We start from the raw sequence: 17,539 nt of genomic DNA on the forward strand, positions 1-17,539 counted from the left end.
TTTGGAGCCCAAGAAAATAAAGTCTGCCACTGTTTCAACTGTTTCCCCACCTGTTTGCCATGAAGTGATCAGACCAGACGCCATGATCTTAGTTTTCTGAATGTTAAGTTTTAAGCCAACTTTTTCACTCTCCTCTTTTACTTTCATCAAGAGGCTCTTTAGTTCTTCTCGCTTTCTGCCAGAGTGGCGTCATCTGCATATCTGAGGTTATTGATATTTCTCCCAGCAATCTTGATTCTAGTTTGTGCTTCATCAGCCCCAGCATTTCTCATGATGTACTCTGCATATAAGTTAAATAAGCAGGGTGATAGTATACAACCTTGACGTACTCCTTTCCCTATTTGGAACCAGTCTGTTGTTCCATGTCCAGTTCTAACTGTTGCTTCCTGACCTGCATACAGGTTTCTCAAGAGGCAGGTCAGGTGGTCTGGTATTCCCATCTCTTTCAGAATTTTCCAGAATTTGTTGTGGTCCACACAATCAAAGGCTTTGGCATAGTCAATAAAGAAGAAGTAGATATTTTTTTGGAACTCTCTTGCTTTTTCAATGATCCAGGGGATGTTGGCAATTTGATCTCTGGTTCCTCTGAATTTTCTAAAACCAGCTTGATCATTTGGAAGTTCATGGTTCACATGTTGTTGAAGCCTGGCTTGGAGAATTTTGAGCATTACTTTGCTAGCGTGTGAGATGAGTGCAATTGTGCGGTAGTTTGAGCATTCTTTGGCATTGCCTTTCTTTGGGATTGGAATGAAAACTGACCTTTTCCAGTCCTGTGGCCACTGCTGAGTTTTCCAAATTTGCTGGCTTATTGAGTGCAGCACTTTCACAACATCATCTTTCAGGATTTGAAATAGCTTGACTGGAATTCCACCATCTCCACTAGCTTTGTTCGTAATGATGCTTCCTAAGGCCCACTTGACTTTGCATTCCAGAATGTCTGGCTCTAGGTTAGTGATCACACCATCGTGATTATCTGGGTTGTGAAGATCTTTTTTGTATAGTTCTTCTGTGTATTCTTGCCACCTCTTCTTAATATCTTCTGCTTCTGTTAGGTCCCTATATGTATACATATATCCACTCTTTTTCAGATTCCTTTCCCATTTGGTTACCACAGAGAATTGCCTAGAGTTCCCTGTGCTACACAGTAGGTTCTCATTAGTTACCTATTTATACATAATAGTGTATATATGTCAGTCCCAGTCTCCCAGTTCATTTCACCCTACCTTCCCTCCATGGTAATCATTCATATTATAATTTTGATTTGTGTTTCTCTAATAGTTAGCAATGTTGAACATCTTTTCATGGGGCTATTGGCCATCTGTGGGCTTCCCAGAATCCTCCTGCTGAGCAGAGGATGCAAATTTGAGCGCTGGGTTGGGAAGATCCCCTGGAGGAGGAAATGCAACCCACTCTAGTATTTTTGCCTGGAGTATTCCATGGACAGAGGAGCCTGGCAGGCTACAGTACACGGGGTCACAGAAGAGTTTGACACAACTTAGTGACTAAACCACCACCACCACCATTGGCCAACTATGTTTCTTCTTTGGAGAGATGTTTGTTTAGGTCTTCTCCCATTGTTCAGTTGGCTGTTTATTTTGTTATTGTTGTTGAGTTACATGAACTGTTTATATAGTTGGGAAATTAAGCCCTTGTTGGTTGGATTGTTGGCAAGGATTTTTTCCTTTTGGTAGGCTGTCTTTTCATTTTGTTTAAGGCTTCCTTTGCTGTGCAAAAGCTTGCAGATTTGATTCAGTTCAGTTCAGTTCAGTCACTCAGTTGTGTCTGACTGTTTGCGACCCCATGAATTGCAGCACACCAGGCCTCCCTGTCCATCACCAACTCCCGGAGTTCACTTAAACTCACGTCCATCGAGTTGGTGATGCCATCCAGCCGTCTCATCCTCTGTCATCCCCTTCTTCTCCTGCCCCCAATCCCTCCCAGCATCAGAGTCTTTTCCAATGAGTCAACTCTTCGCATGAGGTGGCCAAAGTATTGGAGTCTCAGCTTTAGCATCAGTCCTTCCAAAGAACACCCAGGACTGATCTTCTTTAGAATGGACTGGTTGGACCTCCTTGCAGTCCAAGGGACTCTCAAGAGTCTTCTCCAACACCACAGTTCAAAAGCATCAATTCCTCTGTGCTCAGCTTTCTTCACAGTCCAACTGTCACATCCATACATGACCACTGGAAAAACCATAGCCTTGACTAGATGGACCTTTGTTGGCAAAATAATGTCTCTACTTTTGAATATGATACCTAGGTTGGTCATAACTTTCCTTCCATGGAGTAAGCGTCTTTTAATTTCCTGGATGCAATCACCATCTGCAGTGATTTTGGAGCCCCCAAAAATAAAGTCTGACACTGTTTCCACTATTTCCCCATCTATTTCCCATGAAGTGATGGGACCAGATGCCATGATCTTCGTTTTCTGAATGTTGAGCTTTAAGCCAACTTTTTCACTCTCCTCTTTCACTTTCATCAAGAGGCTTTTTAGTTCCTCTTCACTTTCTGCCATAAGGGTGGTGTTAGGTCCCATTTATTTATTTTTGTTTTTAATCTTGTTGTGTCAGGAGATGGAAGGTCCAGCTTTGATGGGGCTGGGATATCTCTTGCTCCTTCTCTCTCCCTGTCGGCCATGCTTAGCTACCTTGCCTTCTAGAAATGTCATTGATTCCATGTCAGAGATTCTGCACTTTTGTAACACAGGGCTTGAGACTTTTGTCTTGGTGACTTTTCCAAATGCACAAAAGGTTGAACAATGCAGGGAGGTACCTTCTTCTAAGTTTTCAGAAGGGTAGAAGAGCTCATTGAACCCTGGGGTTGTAGAAAGCTGTATCTTCAAACATTCAAGACTGATCTGTTTTTAAATTTTTCCTCTAAAAGCTATTCAGTTTAATACTTCTTGTCAAATACTGTATATCCTGCTAAATTGAGCCAGATATTACCACTACTAAAAATCATTTACTTGCTTGCTTTCAGAATTCTGTTTCTGAAATCAACCTAGACCAAGGTTTTAGATCTTCAGTGGATTTTAATCAGTGTGTTTCAACCATCTTTACAGTGACATTTCCCATAGGTTTATGAGTATCATAGGTTTATGAGTATCCCTCTCAGCATAAGTAACAGTAACAAAATCAGTAGCACTTTAGCTAGTACTATAACAATGCAAATAGTCCTTAAACCTAGTATTTGTGGCTCAGAAACACATGTACTTCTGCAAAGCCATAGCTTCAGGGAGGGACATAGAATGACTGGGTGAGAATATTCACAAGAGGAGCATGGTATCATAATTAATTTAGGGAACAGCTGTGACACAATTGATTATGTTTTTATGAGCTTTTCTCACTCTTTTTCCTTGTTAATAGAACCCCAGTATTGTTCAGAGACTAGGCAAGTCATGGGCCTCTCCAGTCTTAGGGAAAAATTGTTTGCCTATTCCAGGCTGAATAACTTTGTCCCCTTTACCAGTGATTGGGTTAGCAGGGACATGGAATGCAGGCCTAATAGGATGTGAGAAGTCTGCTATGGATAGTTCTTGAATAGGTTCTTATTGCTAAAAAAGAGTCACACAGAAAGAAATAGTTGCCTCTTTTTTACCGGATAGTATCACAATGGCAGCTGTGGCACCAGGTGATGTGAAAGGAGCTCATGCAGAGGGTGGAGAGTGCAAAGATGCTCTAGAATGTCATAATTCAGGTAACCACAGGATTCTCTGACCCAAGTCCTAGCCTAACTTAGGTCTTATATGAGACAATGCATTTCTGATGGTTGACACCACAGACACAGGCAGCTCAGATCTGCCTACCCATGAACAAGTTCTGTTCTGAGAACATAAGTCCAATTTGCTCATAAGTCCAACAAAGTTAGTCTAGGCACCCAACTAACACAATTGGCTAAATAGTCCTGTACTGTAATATATTTATAATATTGATGCTTTTCACACAAATAATACATAAAAACAAGCACAAAAAATAAGGAAAGCATTTTAAATCTTACAGTACAGTTGAAAAGTTCAGTAGTACAGTAAAACAGTTGGCATACAGGAGCTGGCCTCAAGTGAACAGGCAAGAAGAGTTACTTGACTGGAGGAGGCAGCGGGGGTGGGAGATGGTAGAGCTGAAGCATGGTCAGCAATAGGAGACAGAGGGCAAGCTGCAATGTCACTCATGCCTGACGTTGATGGAACACATGTTCACACCTTTGAAAGTTTGCAACTTGAAGGTTGCAATATGTAGGTTCATATGTAGGGGGTTTACTGTACATAGATGTAAAACTTCAGTCAAAACAGAAATGTTAAAAATAGAAACTGGAGTTAATCCTGAGTTCTCATCACAAGGGAAAAGTATTTTTTGTTTTGTTTCTATATGAGATGGGTATTCACTAAACTCATTGTCATCATTTCATGATGTATGTAAGTTGAATGTTTATGCTGTATACCTTAAACTTATATAGTGCTATATGCCAATAAAACTGGAAGGCAAAATTAAAGAAGCTGGAAGCCACCTATAATTCTCTACCTCCTACCTACTATATTAATTGTCATTGTTGTTCAGTTGCTCGGTCGTGTCTGACTCTTTGCAACCCCACGGACTGCAGCATGCCAGGCTTCACTGTCCTTCAGTATCTCCTGGAGTTCGCTCAAACTCATGTCCATTGAGTGCTGTCATCCAACCATCTCATCCTCTGTCACCCCCTTTTCCTCCTGCCCTCAGTCTTTCCCAGCATCAGGGTCTTTTCCAATGAGTCAGTTCCTTGAATCAGGTGGCCAAAGTATTGGAGCTTCAGCTTCAGCATCAGTCCTTCCAATGAATATTCAGGGTTGATTTCCTTTAGGATGGACTGGTTTGATCTTTTTGCTGCCCAACGGACTCATGAGTCCATTGGGCAGTCTTCTGAGTCTTTTCCAGAACCACAGTTTGAAAGCATCAGTTCAGTGCTTCAGCACTCAGCCTTCTCTGTGGTCCAACTCTCACATCTGTACATGACTACTGGAAAAACCATAGCTTTGACTCTATGAACCTCTGCGGGCAAGGTGATGTTTCTGCTTGTTAATACTCTTTGTCATAGCTTTTCTTCTAAGGAGCAACCGTCTTTTAATTTCATGACTGTAGTCACCGACCGCAGTGATTTTAAGAGCCCCAAGAAAATAAAGTCTGTATATAAACTATGTTAATATGATGTATAAAAAATAGGATCTTGAATAGACATACTTAACAGGACATCTTAAATTCTTTTATATGAAAAATGTAGATCTACCTCATTCTTTTCAGCAATTGTGTAATATTCTGAAGCATGGCTAGATCATATTTTAAAGACCTGAAAAAGTGGTACTTTAAAAAAATGTGATCCATGGGTAGCTATTTTATGTTCATCTCTGCCTGATCTCTGCCTTCTGTCATTTCCAGCAAAGGTTGCTGTCTTTCAGAAAGGCACGCACAGGGAGAAGGCATGTGGCCCTGTGAAGGGACACAGGATTTGGGGTCAGGCAGATTGGGACTGGGATTCAGCCCTACCATGCCCTAGCTGTGTGATCTTGGAAAATAATTCAGTGCTTTATATCTCCATTGCCTCACCCTCCCACACAGGGATAGTAAAACCTACCTCTTAAAGTTATTGCAAGGGTTAGAAATAATGTATTAGATAACCCATGACCTAGACTGATACTCAGTGAGTAACAGCAATTATTCTATGAAAGAAGCCACTTCCATGAACTAATGTAATTGTCTTTATTTTCACTGAACACACAATGGACAAAGATGCAAAGGATTTGTTAGCCCAAAATAATTTCTTGAAATTATTGAGCAACTGTATCCCAAGTGGCACAAAGTAGGTCCATGAAAACAAATAATCTAAATTCATGTTTGTGTCACTCTTGTTAAAGGAGTTAATGTAAACAATTAACCTTCATTTCATGGACAGAGTCCTGCAGATACATACAATATGAGCGATTTATCAAATAGGCCAAGAAAACAAAAAAACACAGTAAGATGATTTTAGTAGGCTGGAGTGATAGGCTAAATTAAGCAAGATGAACTTTATTAGGGGAATGTGTAAAATTCAACTGTTTGGTTCCTTTTCTTTATTTGCATAATACAGAATGGGAGAAGTGAGATTTAATAGCAGATATGAAAAAGGCTTAGGTTTTATGTGGCTGAAGCTCATTGTGAAGCTGTGACTGAGCAACTTCACTTTCAATTTTCACTTTCATGCATTGGAGAAGGAAATGGCAACCCACTCCAGTGTTCTTGCCTGGAAAATCCCAAGGACCAGGGACCCTGGTGGGCTGCCATCTATGGGGTTGCATAGAGTTGGACACAACTGAAGCGACTTAGCAGCAGCAGCAGCAGTATGATCCAGCTGTCTAATTAGGTAAATGAAATCTTAGTCCTTCCAAAGTCCTTGTAAACTCAGGATGAGGAAAGTGATGCATCCACTTAGTTTGCCTTCTCAGATCACAGGAGCTTCCCTGGTGGCTCAGCCGGTAAAGAATCTTCCTGCAATGCAGGAAACCTGGGTTCGATTCCTGAGTCGGGAAGATCCTGTGGAGGAGGAAATGGTTACCCAGTCCAGTATTCTTGCCTGAGAAATCCCATGGATAGAGGAGCCTGGCAGGCTACATCCATGGGGTCACAAGGAGTTAGACATGACTGAATGACTAACAGTTTCATTTCTTTCATATCACATGCTATAATATGAGGATGATGAGTAACTGGCATACAGGCTGAGGCTTCGTGTTTGCATGCCTCAGCATATAACTCTAATTCATCATATTCCACTGCATTTAGAGGTAACCTCTGAATCCTTCTCAACAGGTCTTTAAGGTGGTCAATATTTTTATTATTATTATTTTTAATTTTTGGCTGCACCCCATGGCACGCGGGACCCTAGTTCCTGACTAGGGGTATAACCTGCTCCCCCTGCATTGAAAGGCAGAGACTTAACCACTGGACTGCCATGAAAGTCCAGCCAATATATATATGTTTTTAATATTTACTTTTATTTATTTGGCTACACTGGGTCTTAGTTGTAGCATGTAGGATCTAGCTCTTGGACCAGGGACAAAACCCAGGCCCTCAGTGTTGGGAGCATGGAGTCCCAGCCACTGCACCACCAGGGAAGTCCCCAGCCAGTATATTTTGAATGGAGTTGGCATGCAAGAAGAAACCTGTTGGTAGCCAATGGACTGCAGGCTTCCTCCCATTGTCTCCTTCCAAGGACAATCATTATGCTTAAATCATGTAATCCAGCCTTTTACTAGCCACAATGGATTGGATATAGACTCAAGGTCTGCCAATCCATAGGCTGGTTAAAGAGCTTTATCCAAACCAGAACAAGTTCCCTCACTTTGATTCTTCTGGAAGTCTGAACTGGGGAAAAAAGGATCATGTCAGGAGGTTGGCAGCAGGCCAGGGAGCTATTGTAGAGGCCAAGGCGGGGACATAAGAAACATAAGAAAACAGAAGCAAGAACGAGGAAGCAGAAGCTCTGAAGTAGAGAAAATCTACAAGAGGAGGGGGATAAGGAATTGGCTGGTGGCAGCAAAAGTGGTGGAAGAAGAGGCAGAGCTCTGAAGGTAAATGTCACCCTGCTGCTAAGGGATTAACAAGGTCTCCTGTCCCCTGTCTGGAGATCCAGCTGTGTTGCCATTTCTATTTTTCCCAAGAGGCCTCATCAGCCTGGTGTCCAGTCAGGCTGGCCAGAAACTTGAGGTTCTTGTTTTTCTGAAGTCTGCTATAAACACCTCCTCTTGCTTGAGGTGACCTGAGGGAATCTTTGTTCCTTGAAACCCAAAAACATCTACTTAAGATTCTGTGTCTAGCTCTGGGCACCATACTGGCAAACCAGAGCAGGTCCCAAAGAGAGACAGACTAGAATGGTAAAGAAGTCTGGGAATCTCACAGAGAAGGCGCTTTCAAAGGTACAAGGGTGTTCATTCAGAGCAGTGGTTCTTAAAGTGTAATTCCCAAGCAGCAGCAGTGTCAGCAGCATTGGCATCTTAGAGAGGTAGATTTCTCGGCCCACCCCAGACCTACTGAATCAGAAACCCTAAGGGTGGGGCCCAGCACTCTGTGGTTTAGCAAGATCTTTACATCTGATGCATGCTCGAGTTTGAGAACCACTGGCCTAGAGAAGACCACACAGAGTATGAGCACCATCTTCAATTATCTGAAGGACTGTCAGGGGAGGTGTGATATGAGACCCTCAAGGGCAGTGCTAAAGCTAGAGCTTAGACAAAATGTGGAGACAGATTTCAGGGCAATAGAAGGAGGACTTTGCAAGCAGTTAGTGTGGTTTGAGAATGGTTTGTGACTGCTGGGTAGTGAGCTGCTTGTCCCTGGTGGTGTTCAAGGAGGAAGCTACGTGACTATCCAGTTGATAGATATTGAAAAGGGCTGTGAAGTCCACAGGAGGGAGAAGAGGAGACTGAAGGAGGAAGTGTGAATTAGGAAGACTCTGTAAACCAGGAACAGCGATTGAGGACTGGCATCCTGGTGCCTTGTTGCCATGGTGACAGGGGGGCTGGGGCAGTAACAAGACAAGCATGTGTACAGGAGTTACAGGTGGGGCTTCTTGCTGTTAGAGGCAGATCCACAATCCTGGTCTCTGTCACGAAACAAATCCTAACATCTAGGACCAGGAGTCTGCGTTGGAATTTGCCTAATATCCCTATCTGTAAACTCTAGCTCTTCATTAAACAGTCTTAAGCAAAGGCAGAGACTCTGATATTGGGGCAAACATATGGAGGCAACCTAATCACTCACTCACCCAAACCTCTTGCTTGGGACAGGCAGCTGCATCTAGAATAATGAATGCCAATATCAAACTGCCACATTGCACTTAGTGGATGCAAAGGTTGGCTCTGGAATCAGAAGGCTGGACATGTAATTGCATGACTTGAGCAAGGCTACTTCTCTCTGTTTTATTTTTATTGTCTTTTATTTGTTTTAATTTTCTTTCAATATTTATTTATTTATTTGCTGTGCCAGGTTTTAGTTGCTGCACATAGGAACTTTAATTGCGATTTGTGGGATCTTAAGGGTTGGCATGTGGGATCTAGTTCTCTGACCAAGGATCGAACCGAGGCCCCCTGCACTGGGAGTGAGAAGTCTTAGCCACTGGACCACCAAGGAAGTCCCTTTCTTTTCTTTTAAATTGAGGCTTGTCTTAGTTGCCATCTCATAGGATTGTTTCAGGGTTGAGATAATCCATGATGGGCACTCAATACATTTAATTATTATCCCTGCTACTACTGTTGGACCTCATCAAACTCCTAAATTACCTATGAGGAAGGTAGGGTAGGTTTTATCACCCCCATTTTACAGCCCGAGGAACCACAGTGCAGGATGTGTTAGACCAGGCTGACATCACACTGCTTTAGTATTAGTGGCAGATAAGAACTAGAAATTAGTTTTCTGACTTCAGGTGGCCAGGACAAAGAACAGATCCTGTTTGTGTGTTCCAGAAAGGAGAGCAGAATTAGTTTTTGGAAAAGGCAGTATATGCATGTGAGAAACATTCTACAAAAAGGCATGTAGTGAAAAGTCAGTCTTTCCACGCCACTAACCTCTGGTCTCCTCGTCCCTTTCTGTTGATGGACTCTGGGCGACCTCCAGGACCTGGTTCACATGTGGACAAACCAGGGTTATATGGATCCCTGGGCACTATTTCTAAGGCCTGATACTGTTTCTGTCTCCAGTTCCAGGCATGTGTGTGTGTGTGTGTGTGTGTGTGTGTGTGTGAGGAGGGCTTATGAGGGCATATAGGGGTTTGGAATCTAACCTTGCCCTTGGATCCCTGGGCACTATTTCTAAGGCCTGATACTGTTTCTGTCTCCAGTTCCAGGCGTGTGTGTGTGTGTGTGTGTGTGTGTGTGTGTGTGTGTGTGTGTGTGTGTGAGGAGGGCTTATAAGGGCATGTAGGGGTTTGGAATCTAACCTTGCCCTTGGAAAGAGAGGCCAGTGGGTTTGTTGCCATTTAGTTGTTAAGTTGTGTTAAACTCTTTTGCAATTCCATGGACTGTAGCCCACCAGGCTCCTCTGTCCATGGGATTTTCCAGGCAAGAAAACTGGAGTGGGAGGCTATGTCCTCCTCCAGGGGATCTTCCCAACCTAGGGATCGAACGTGAGTCTCCTCTGTCTCCTGCATTGCAGGTGGATTCTCTACCACTGAGCCACCAGAGAAGCTCTCAGTAGGTCTGGGAAGTGCCAAGGTGACCCAGGGCCAGTGCCGGGTGACCTCCTTTGGCCTCCCTCAGGGTTGGGGACCTGTGAGTTCTTCACCGTGTTCTTGAAGGCACAGGAAGGTGGCCTGGAGGCATAAACCTGAGACCACCTCCCCTGGCTCTGAGTCTGGCTTTTATCTCTTTCTTAAGGTGCTCTTATTCCCTCTGCTCCTTCCAGTCTTCTTGGGGAAGAAATCTGAAGGGGACTCCTCGACCCCAAGCTGTTGGATCATCACTCCTGCAGCACAGGACAGGGGTGGGGACTCAGATCATGGATCTACAGGTTGCAGGCCCAGGGGTCCCAACTCCTTGGCTCACTCAGACTCACTCAGTTTTAGTAATTCTGACACTTTCCTAGCTTAGAGGAACAAACTTAGTATTTATTATTACTATTATTATTTAGCTTCTAGAAGCTGCTCTCTGACAAACACCTCATGCTTGGTAGCCTGCCAGTTTGGTCAGGAGACAAAGGATGGGGCCAGCCAAAAATACAGTCCTTTCCAGGGTCAGCTGGGCAGAGAGAAAGGCTCTCTGTGCTGAGACCATCAGAGCAGATTTCTATGCTTCCTGGTTGCTCTTCCAGGCTTAGTTTCTGGCTTCCCCTTTCCTTGGCCTGGAGTTTAAAAGATTCTGTGAAGGCCTTGCTGTGTTGCTTCACTGAAGCTGTCCTCAGCTGGGTCTTGACTCTCTGATGCCTAGAACTATTTAAAAACATCGCTGTCAGTTAGCTCCTTGCTGGACTATGCAGGCTTGAGTGTGTCCAGGCAAGGGGAACTCACCACTTCTGGAATCTCTCCATCTCATTCTTAGATGGTTCTAGAGAGAGAAGAGCAGAACCAGAATTTGTGGCCATGGCTGTTTTGAATTGGCAGCTACTGGGCTCCTAACCTCAAATTCCTCTTTCACTTAAAAGTCCTATGGGTTCTTGATCCCAGGATGTCTCTGAACATTTTTCTTAGGGTCAGGTTTCCACTGGCCCATCTAAAGCTTGGATGGGCTGGGCTGGGCCTGTTGCTCATGGGAAGGAGTGTAAATGTAGGAGAAATCCCTTTGTCACAAGAGAGAATCAGGGAGGGGATGGACAGAGTGACTTCTGAGGTCCTGTCCTTAGGCATTTGGGCTCTACATTCTCTTATTCTCTGAAGAAGCCAGAGTCTGCAACTTGGGGGCCTTATCCTTAGTGCAAGGAGAACAAGTTGGAGAAGTTACCATGTCCTGGGATGAGCCCAGGAGCTTTCATCTTTTTCTCACTTTGCTTCTCTTCTTTTCCCCACCGTTTCCTGCCTGGGTTGGGTACAGCCAGCAGCCAGAGCTCCGGAGCCCTGTTATTTAAAAATTCAGCTGTCACCATGGCAACCTGCATCCTGCTCCATTTCAACCAGAGATACAAAGAAGCAGTGAAAGGGAAAGTTTAATAAGATTTTTTTTTTAATTTTATGAATCTTACTGACAGTGTCTATCTTTTTGGGAAATAGAAATGTTCCATTTCGTGTTGTTATCAAAATGCCATTCATTTTCTGCCCCTTGGCTTCTGGAGGGTCACCATTACTCCTTGCTTTCTAGGGGTTGCTAACATCACCCCTACTCTCCCTCCAGAATGGGTGAGGGGTCTTACTTGGCATTTCAGCTTTCTGAAAGACTTTGAGGCTGGGTTAACACTAGAGCATGTCCATGGCTTTATTCTTCCTTCCATTTCCCTGTCATCCAATCAGAGTCACATAAGGTTAGTCAAAGCGTTCAAGATCACTTACTCTGCAGTGCCATTTCTGATTTTGCATGTCTAGCGACTATTTGCTCACATTCTGAGAGTACTTCCTTCATCACCCCTGGGGGGTGCCTGGTTTCTGGTTTTGTCAATCCACGTGATTCTGGTGGAGCCCAGAACTTCTCCTGACCACAGCAACTGGCTCATGTGTGGGCATGTGGCCCAAGGGCACCCACGAGGCAGTCCAGAGAAAGCCCCTCTGTTTTTCTGCTGTGGGGATGAAAGCCTGGAGCTGCTGGAGATCCCCATATATAAGGAACATTCCAGAAAGGGAACCAACAGGGAACCAACACAGGAGAGAAGCAATGCTGAAGGATGGAGGAGAGAGACCAGGCTGGGAGGAAGTTGCTTGATATCCTGGACTAGTCAATCCTGAATCCATGACTTTTAGATTTCATGAGTAATATGGATCCATCTTTTGCCCCCTTAGGACAGTTTAGGTTGGGTTTTCTGACACCTGAGAACCAGTGGCTTTGATGCTGCACACCCAAAAACTTTGGAAATGGGACAACAGAGAGCCTGTGAAGAAAGGCACCATCCAAGATCACACAGAGAGGCAGCTCTGAAGGTCAGGTCTTCTGATGTCCATGTAGCCACTTAATCTGCTGGTCTTCCGTTCTTGGGCTGGTTTCCCCTCCATGGCAGGATTGAAAGCTGAGCTGGTGGGGGCTGAACGTTAACAAGTGTAATTACAGTAAAGACACCTGCCCAGCTACCTGCCCCAAGGGTGATGGTGACCATTTGAGGTGATAGTCAAGGGTGGTCTCTATTCTCAGAAGATTTTTGTGCCTTTTATAGGTTAGGAGGGATCCCAAGACATGTCAAGAAAAGCACTGATCACATAGCCAGCACTACATAGCCCTGAAAACCCAAGAAGCTCACCTTTCTCCATTGAGGTTTACTTTTTAACTTTGTAAAAGCTATCATTCAGCCATTTAACCAGCACTTGTAATTTCGCTAATTTTGCTGAAAAGCATTAATTGAGGGCCTCCTCTGTGTTACTCACTAGTTTAGGGGCACGGATTCAGACAGATTCAGTAGTCAACAAGATAGCCCCAGTGACTGTCCTCATGGAACTTACGCTTTAGTGTGGGCATGAAAATAATCAGAGAAACACAGACTTAGGGACTGTGAAAGTTCTTATGAAGGATACATACCCAGAGCTATGACAGCATATAAAGAGAACCATGTCATCTGCTGAGGCAAGGGAAGTGCTGAACAGAGATGGGCAGAAGGAGCAGCCATTAACTAAGCAGAATGAGGACCAGTATTTTGAATATTGGACAGAGCTTGGGTAAAGTTAGGGGGAAAGACTTTGAATTCATTCATGCCAGTGTTATTTGGGGGGTACCATGTGCCAATATTCCTCTCTTTTGCTATTTTAGGTCCTTTTATTCCTGCCCCATCAGATGCTCAGAGCTTATGAGTCCTTGAGTTATATAATCTATCTTCAACCTAGGATCCTTGGTGCTCTGGCTTCACGTCTCCGCAGATTCAGATCCGCTGCAGGCTAATGTCTAGTTAGTCACGCTTTTGTGTATGAGGTTAAGAAATCCCACCATCGTAACCAAGCCTTCTCTTCTAGAGAAGGATACGGATTGCCTCTATTCCTCTTCAGAAAAGTCTCAACTCAATTTCCCTTTCGTTTGTCTGAAGAATATGGCTGCGGTGACGTTTGCTGCCACTAGGGGGCAGGAGCGCCAAAGCAAACGACTAAGTTCCGTGAAGAAAACAAACGAAGTCCGCAGGCAACACGCTTAACAGTCGGACAGGGTTTGCGCTGGTGTGGGACCCGTCAAGCTCCCAAGCCCAAGCTCTGCGTGTCTCGATTCGGACACACCGAGTGTGCTTACAGCATGGTGTTGATTGCTTACAGGTGCTAGTGCCATCAAAGAAAATTTAAAAGTGAGCTTCTGGTGGGGATGGTTCGTATTGCCTGTAAAACAAAGGAATGGAGTCTTGGATTAGAATTTAAGCTTTAAGAGTCCTTCAAAATGTGCAGCGGGTCTAGGGGGCCTCAGTCTTGGTTCTCAGTGTGCTGTGTGATCTTGCTTAAGAACATACTCTCTGGGTCTAAACTGCTCTTTTATAAAAGGATGATACAATGTGAAAAGTCGCTTCTGATTCGAAGAATCCAAGTGGTGAAGACAGTTAAGAGTGGAGAACTGCCCCCCTCAGATGCCTCCTGTGTAATTTCTAATTTAGGGGGTTTTCCCCTGAAGGAGTTCTGTTTTCCTGACTCATACCTCCTTTCATTTTACAGAAGAATATACTTTACCACAAAATAATGAAGAGCTAGGGCGGAGTTGGCAAGTGATGAGCAAGATACTCTTTTCAGATCACACCAAGACAGTCAGAATCCTCTTTGCCTTTTGATAGAGATGAGGCATTTGGCCTGATACGGGAGACCGGGTAAATACATGTGAGAAGCAAGGTTCTCCCTGAAACTCAAACCCTCCATGATCCTGGAATCCAGGGCCTTTCTGAAATAGCTCAGGAGGCTAACAACTTGAAAAGAAAACTTGTGGAAACAGGACTGCTCTGGGATTGAGGGATGCTTTAAGGCCCCTTTCTGCCTCCGCATTCTAGAGTTAGAAGTTTATGGCCAGACAAGACTATCTCTGGGAGGCCCCGCTAAGAAGTCGGGCTTCTGCCTAAAGCTGCGGGCTTGTTTTAAGAGGGGGGACCCCCTGGGACTGGCCCCAGAGGACCTGTGGTGTCCTTACTCACCCCTTGATGCCTCGGGCTGGGGTGGACCGTCCCAGAGACGAAAAACCCAAACAAATCAAAACCAGCAACAACAAAAACCCTATAGAAAAACCTCCTTTCTCTGGCAGCACCAGTTTCTGGGATTTGCAGTACAGGGTGGGAGGGGTCCTCTGGAGCCATGGAGGCCCGGCTTGGAGTCTCATTTCTTCCTTGGGTGATGGTCGCTCCTCCCACCGCTACCTGATTGACAGCAAGCGGCTGCCTCGAGTGGCTGCTGAATTCCTACAGGATGTGATAGATAGCTTTACTCAGTTAATATAGATTAGCATCGTGATTTGTGCATCTCTAAAGATTATTTTCATGTTTATGTACATTTTAGGGCAAGTTTTTTTTTTGGTTGGGTGACATCAGTACCATAATTTGTAATGATTGCAGAATGTTCTAGTTTAAGATTTTTTTAGTTTTTCTTTTTGGCCACACCGTGCAGCTTGAGGGGGTCCTAATTCCCCAACCAGGGATAAACCTGTGCCCTCTATAGTGGAAGCAGAGTCCTAACCACCAGACCCCCAGGGACTTCCCCTCCCCCACCGTTTCAACTGGCAGCTCACCACCCGCCTCGGGACCCATCGCACATCCCCTGTGTTGCCTCTCTTCATCTTGAGGGGTTGGTCATGGCATCCTAGGGCTCATCCTCTCTAGCCCTTCTGCTCTGTAGAGCGGAAACTTGGCTTCCAGCTGATGGCCAACCAGGGCTAGAATTCGGGTTTTCTGAGTTGCTACCCCTGTCAGGCTTATTGAAGGTGGCCAGGAAGGGAAGAAGAGGGGACTTCACACTCCTACGTCTGGCTGTTTACAGATGCTTAAGAAAAATGTCCCTTCTTACACAATTTTACAGTCTATTCCATGTTACTGCCAGTGTCCCAAATCCTGTCCTTGGCTGCTTGCGTTTTGGACAAATTTGGTCTGCTCCTTCTTCCTGCAAGTGGCATTTTAAGCCCTTCCTTCCTCTCTCCCAGATCTGTCCCACCTCCACTCTCTCCAGGATTGAATTTCCCAAGGGCGACTGCCACACAGCGCTAGCAGTCCAGTCACAAGATGGCTAAATATACACCACACAGACTGAAAATAAACCTCCACGATCGTCTGCTCCTTTGTTTAGCTTATTATCCTCCCAAATCAGACTGGTGAGGAGGCATGCGCCTCGAACGTGCTGGGCAGGATCCGGTGGGTATTCATGTCCCCCAGGACCAACCAAACAAACACGACTCTGCTGTGTGAAGAGTTGTTGCCTTCTCTGTGGAGCAGGCCCTGCTCTCCAGATAAAGCTGACAGTCCTTGGGCTTTGACTTCCAAAGCAAATAACTGCAGATCACATCAGTATTGGGAACAGATGCAACAGTCTGGCTGAGGGCTGAGTGCAGTCAGGGACAGAGAGACGTGGCATGGCGTGTCGCATCTCCATCTCCTCAGAAGAGGATGGGGAGTGGGGGACAATGAGGTGGGCAGGGGGTCCAGGGTTCAGAGGTGTGCCTCCATCCTGGAACATGGCATGTAGACATAGTGACCCCCAGAGACACACATTTTTCAGTGGGGACTTCTAGTCAATTAGTAATGTCTGATGCAATGCCAAAGAATGTTCAAACTACCGCACAGTTGCACTCATCTCACATGCTAGCGAAGTAATGCTCAAAATTCTCCAAGCTAGGCTTCAGCGGTACATCAGTCAAGAACTTCCAGATGTTCAAGCTGGATTTAGGACAGCCAGAGGAACCAGAGATCATGTTGTGAACATCCATTGGATCATCAAAAAAGCAAAAGAGTTACAGAAAAGCATCTACTTCTGCTTTATTGACTACACCAAAGCCTTTGACTGTATGGATCACAACAAACTGGAAAATTCTTAAAGAGATGGGAATACCAGACCATCTGACCTGCCTCCTGAGAAATCTGTATGCAGGTCAAGAAGCAACAATTACAACTGGACATGAAACAACAGACTGGTTCCACATTGGGAAAGGAGTGTGTCAAGGCTGTATATTGTCACCCTGCTTATTTAACTTCTATTCAGAGTACATCATATGAAGTGCTGGGCCTGATGAAGCACAAACTGGAATTAAGATTGCTGGGGGAAATATCAATAACTTCAGATATGCAGATGACATTACCCTTATGGCAGAAAGTGAAGAGGAACTAAAGAGCCGCTTGATGAAAGTGAAAGAGGAGAGTGAAAAAGCTGGCTTAAAACTCAACATTCAAAAAACTAAGATCATAGCATCCGGTCCTATCACTTCATGGCAAATAGATGGGGAAACAATGGAAACAGAGAGAGACTTTATTTTTGGGGGCTCCATCACTGCTGATGGTGACTGCAGCCATGCAATTAAAAGACGCTTGCTCCTTGGAAGAAAAGCTATGACCAACCTAGACAGCATAGTAAAAAGCAGAGACATTAACTTTGCTGACAAAAGTCCATCCAGTCAAAGCTATGGTTTTTCCAGTGGTCATGTATGGATGTGAGAGTTGGACATAAAGAAAGCTGAATGCTGAAGAATTGATGCTTTTGAACTGTAGTGCTGGAGAAGACTCTTGAGAGTCCCTTGGACTACAAGGAGATCCAACCAGTCCATTCTAAAGGAAACCAGTCCTGAATATTCATTGGAAGGACAGATTCTGAAGCTGAAGTTCCAATATTTTGGCCACTGGATGTGAAGAACTGACTCACTAGAAAAGACCCTGATGCTGGGAAAGATCAAAGGCAGGAGGAGAAGGGGACAACAGAAGATGAGATGGTTGGATGGTATCACTGATTCAGTGGACATGAGTTTGAGCAAGCTCTGGGTGTTG

At 44.6% G+C, this 17,539-nt stretch overlaps 1 long non-coding RNA gene across 1 annotated transcript in view; it reads left to right on the forward strand.

Annotated features, from left to right (window-relative positions):
* LOC139184217 (uncharacterized) overlaps window positions 1–17,539 on the forward strand; it is a 181,977-nt gene that overhangs the window by 13,134 nt on the left and 151,304 nt on the right. Inside the window, exon 1 of the long non-coding RNA XR_011567786.1 lies at window positions 1–17,539. This exon is cut by the window's left edge and continues 13,134 nt beyond it; it is cut by the window's right edge and continues 34,592 nt beyond it. This is a non-coding gene — a long non-coding RNA (uncharacterized lncRNA).

The sequence above is a fragment of the Bos indicus genome, chromosome 7 (assembly GCF_029378745.1).
Source record: "Bos indicus isolate NIAB-ARS_2022 breed Sahiwal x Tharparkar chromosome 7, NIAB-ARS_B.indTharparkar_mat_pri_1.0, whole genome shotgun sequence".
Classification (NCBI taxonomy): Eukaryota; Metazoa; Chordata; class Mammalia; order Artiodactyla; family Bovidae; genus Bos; species Bos indicus.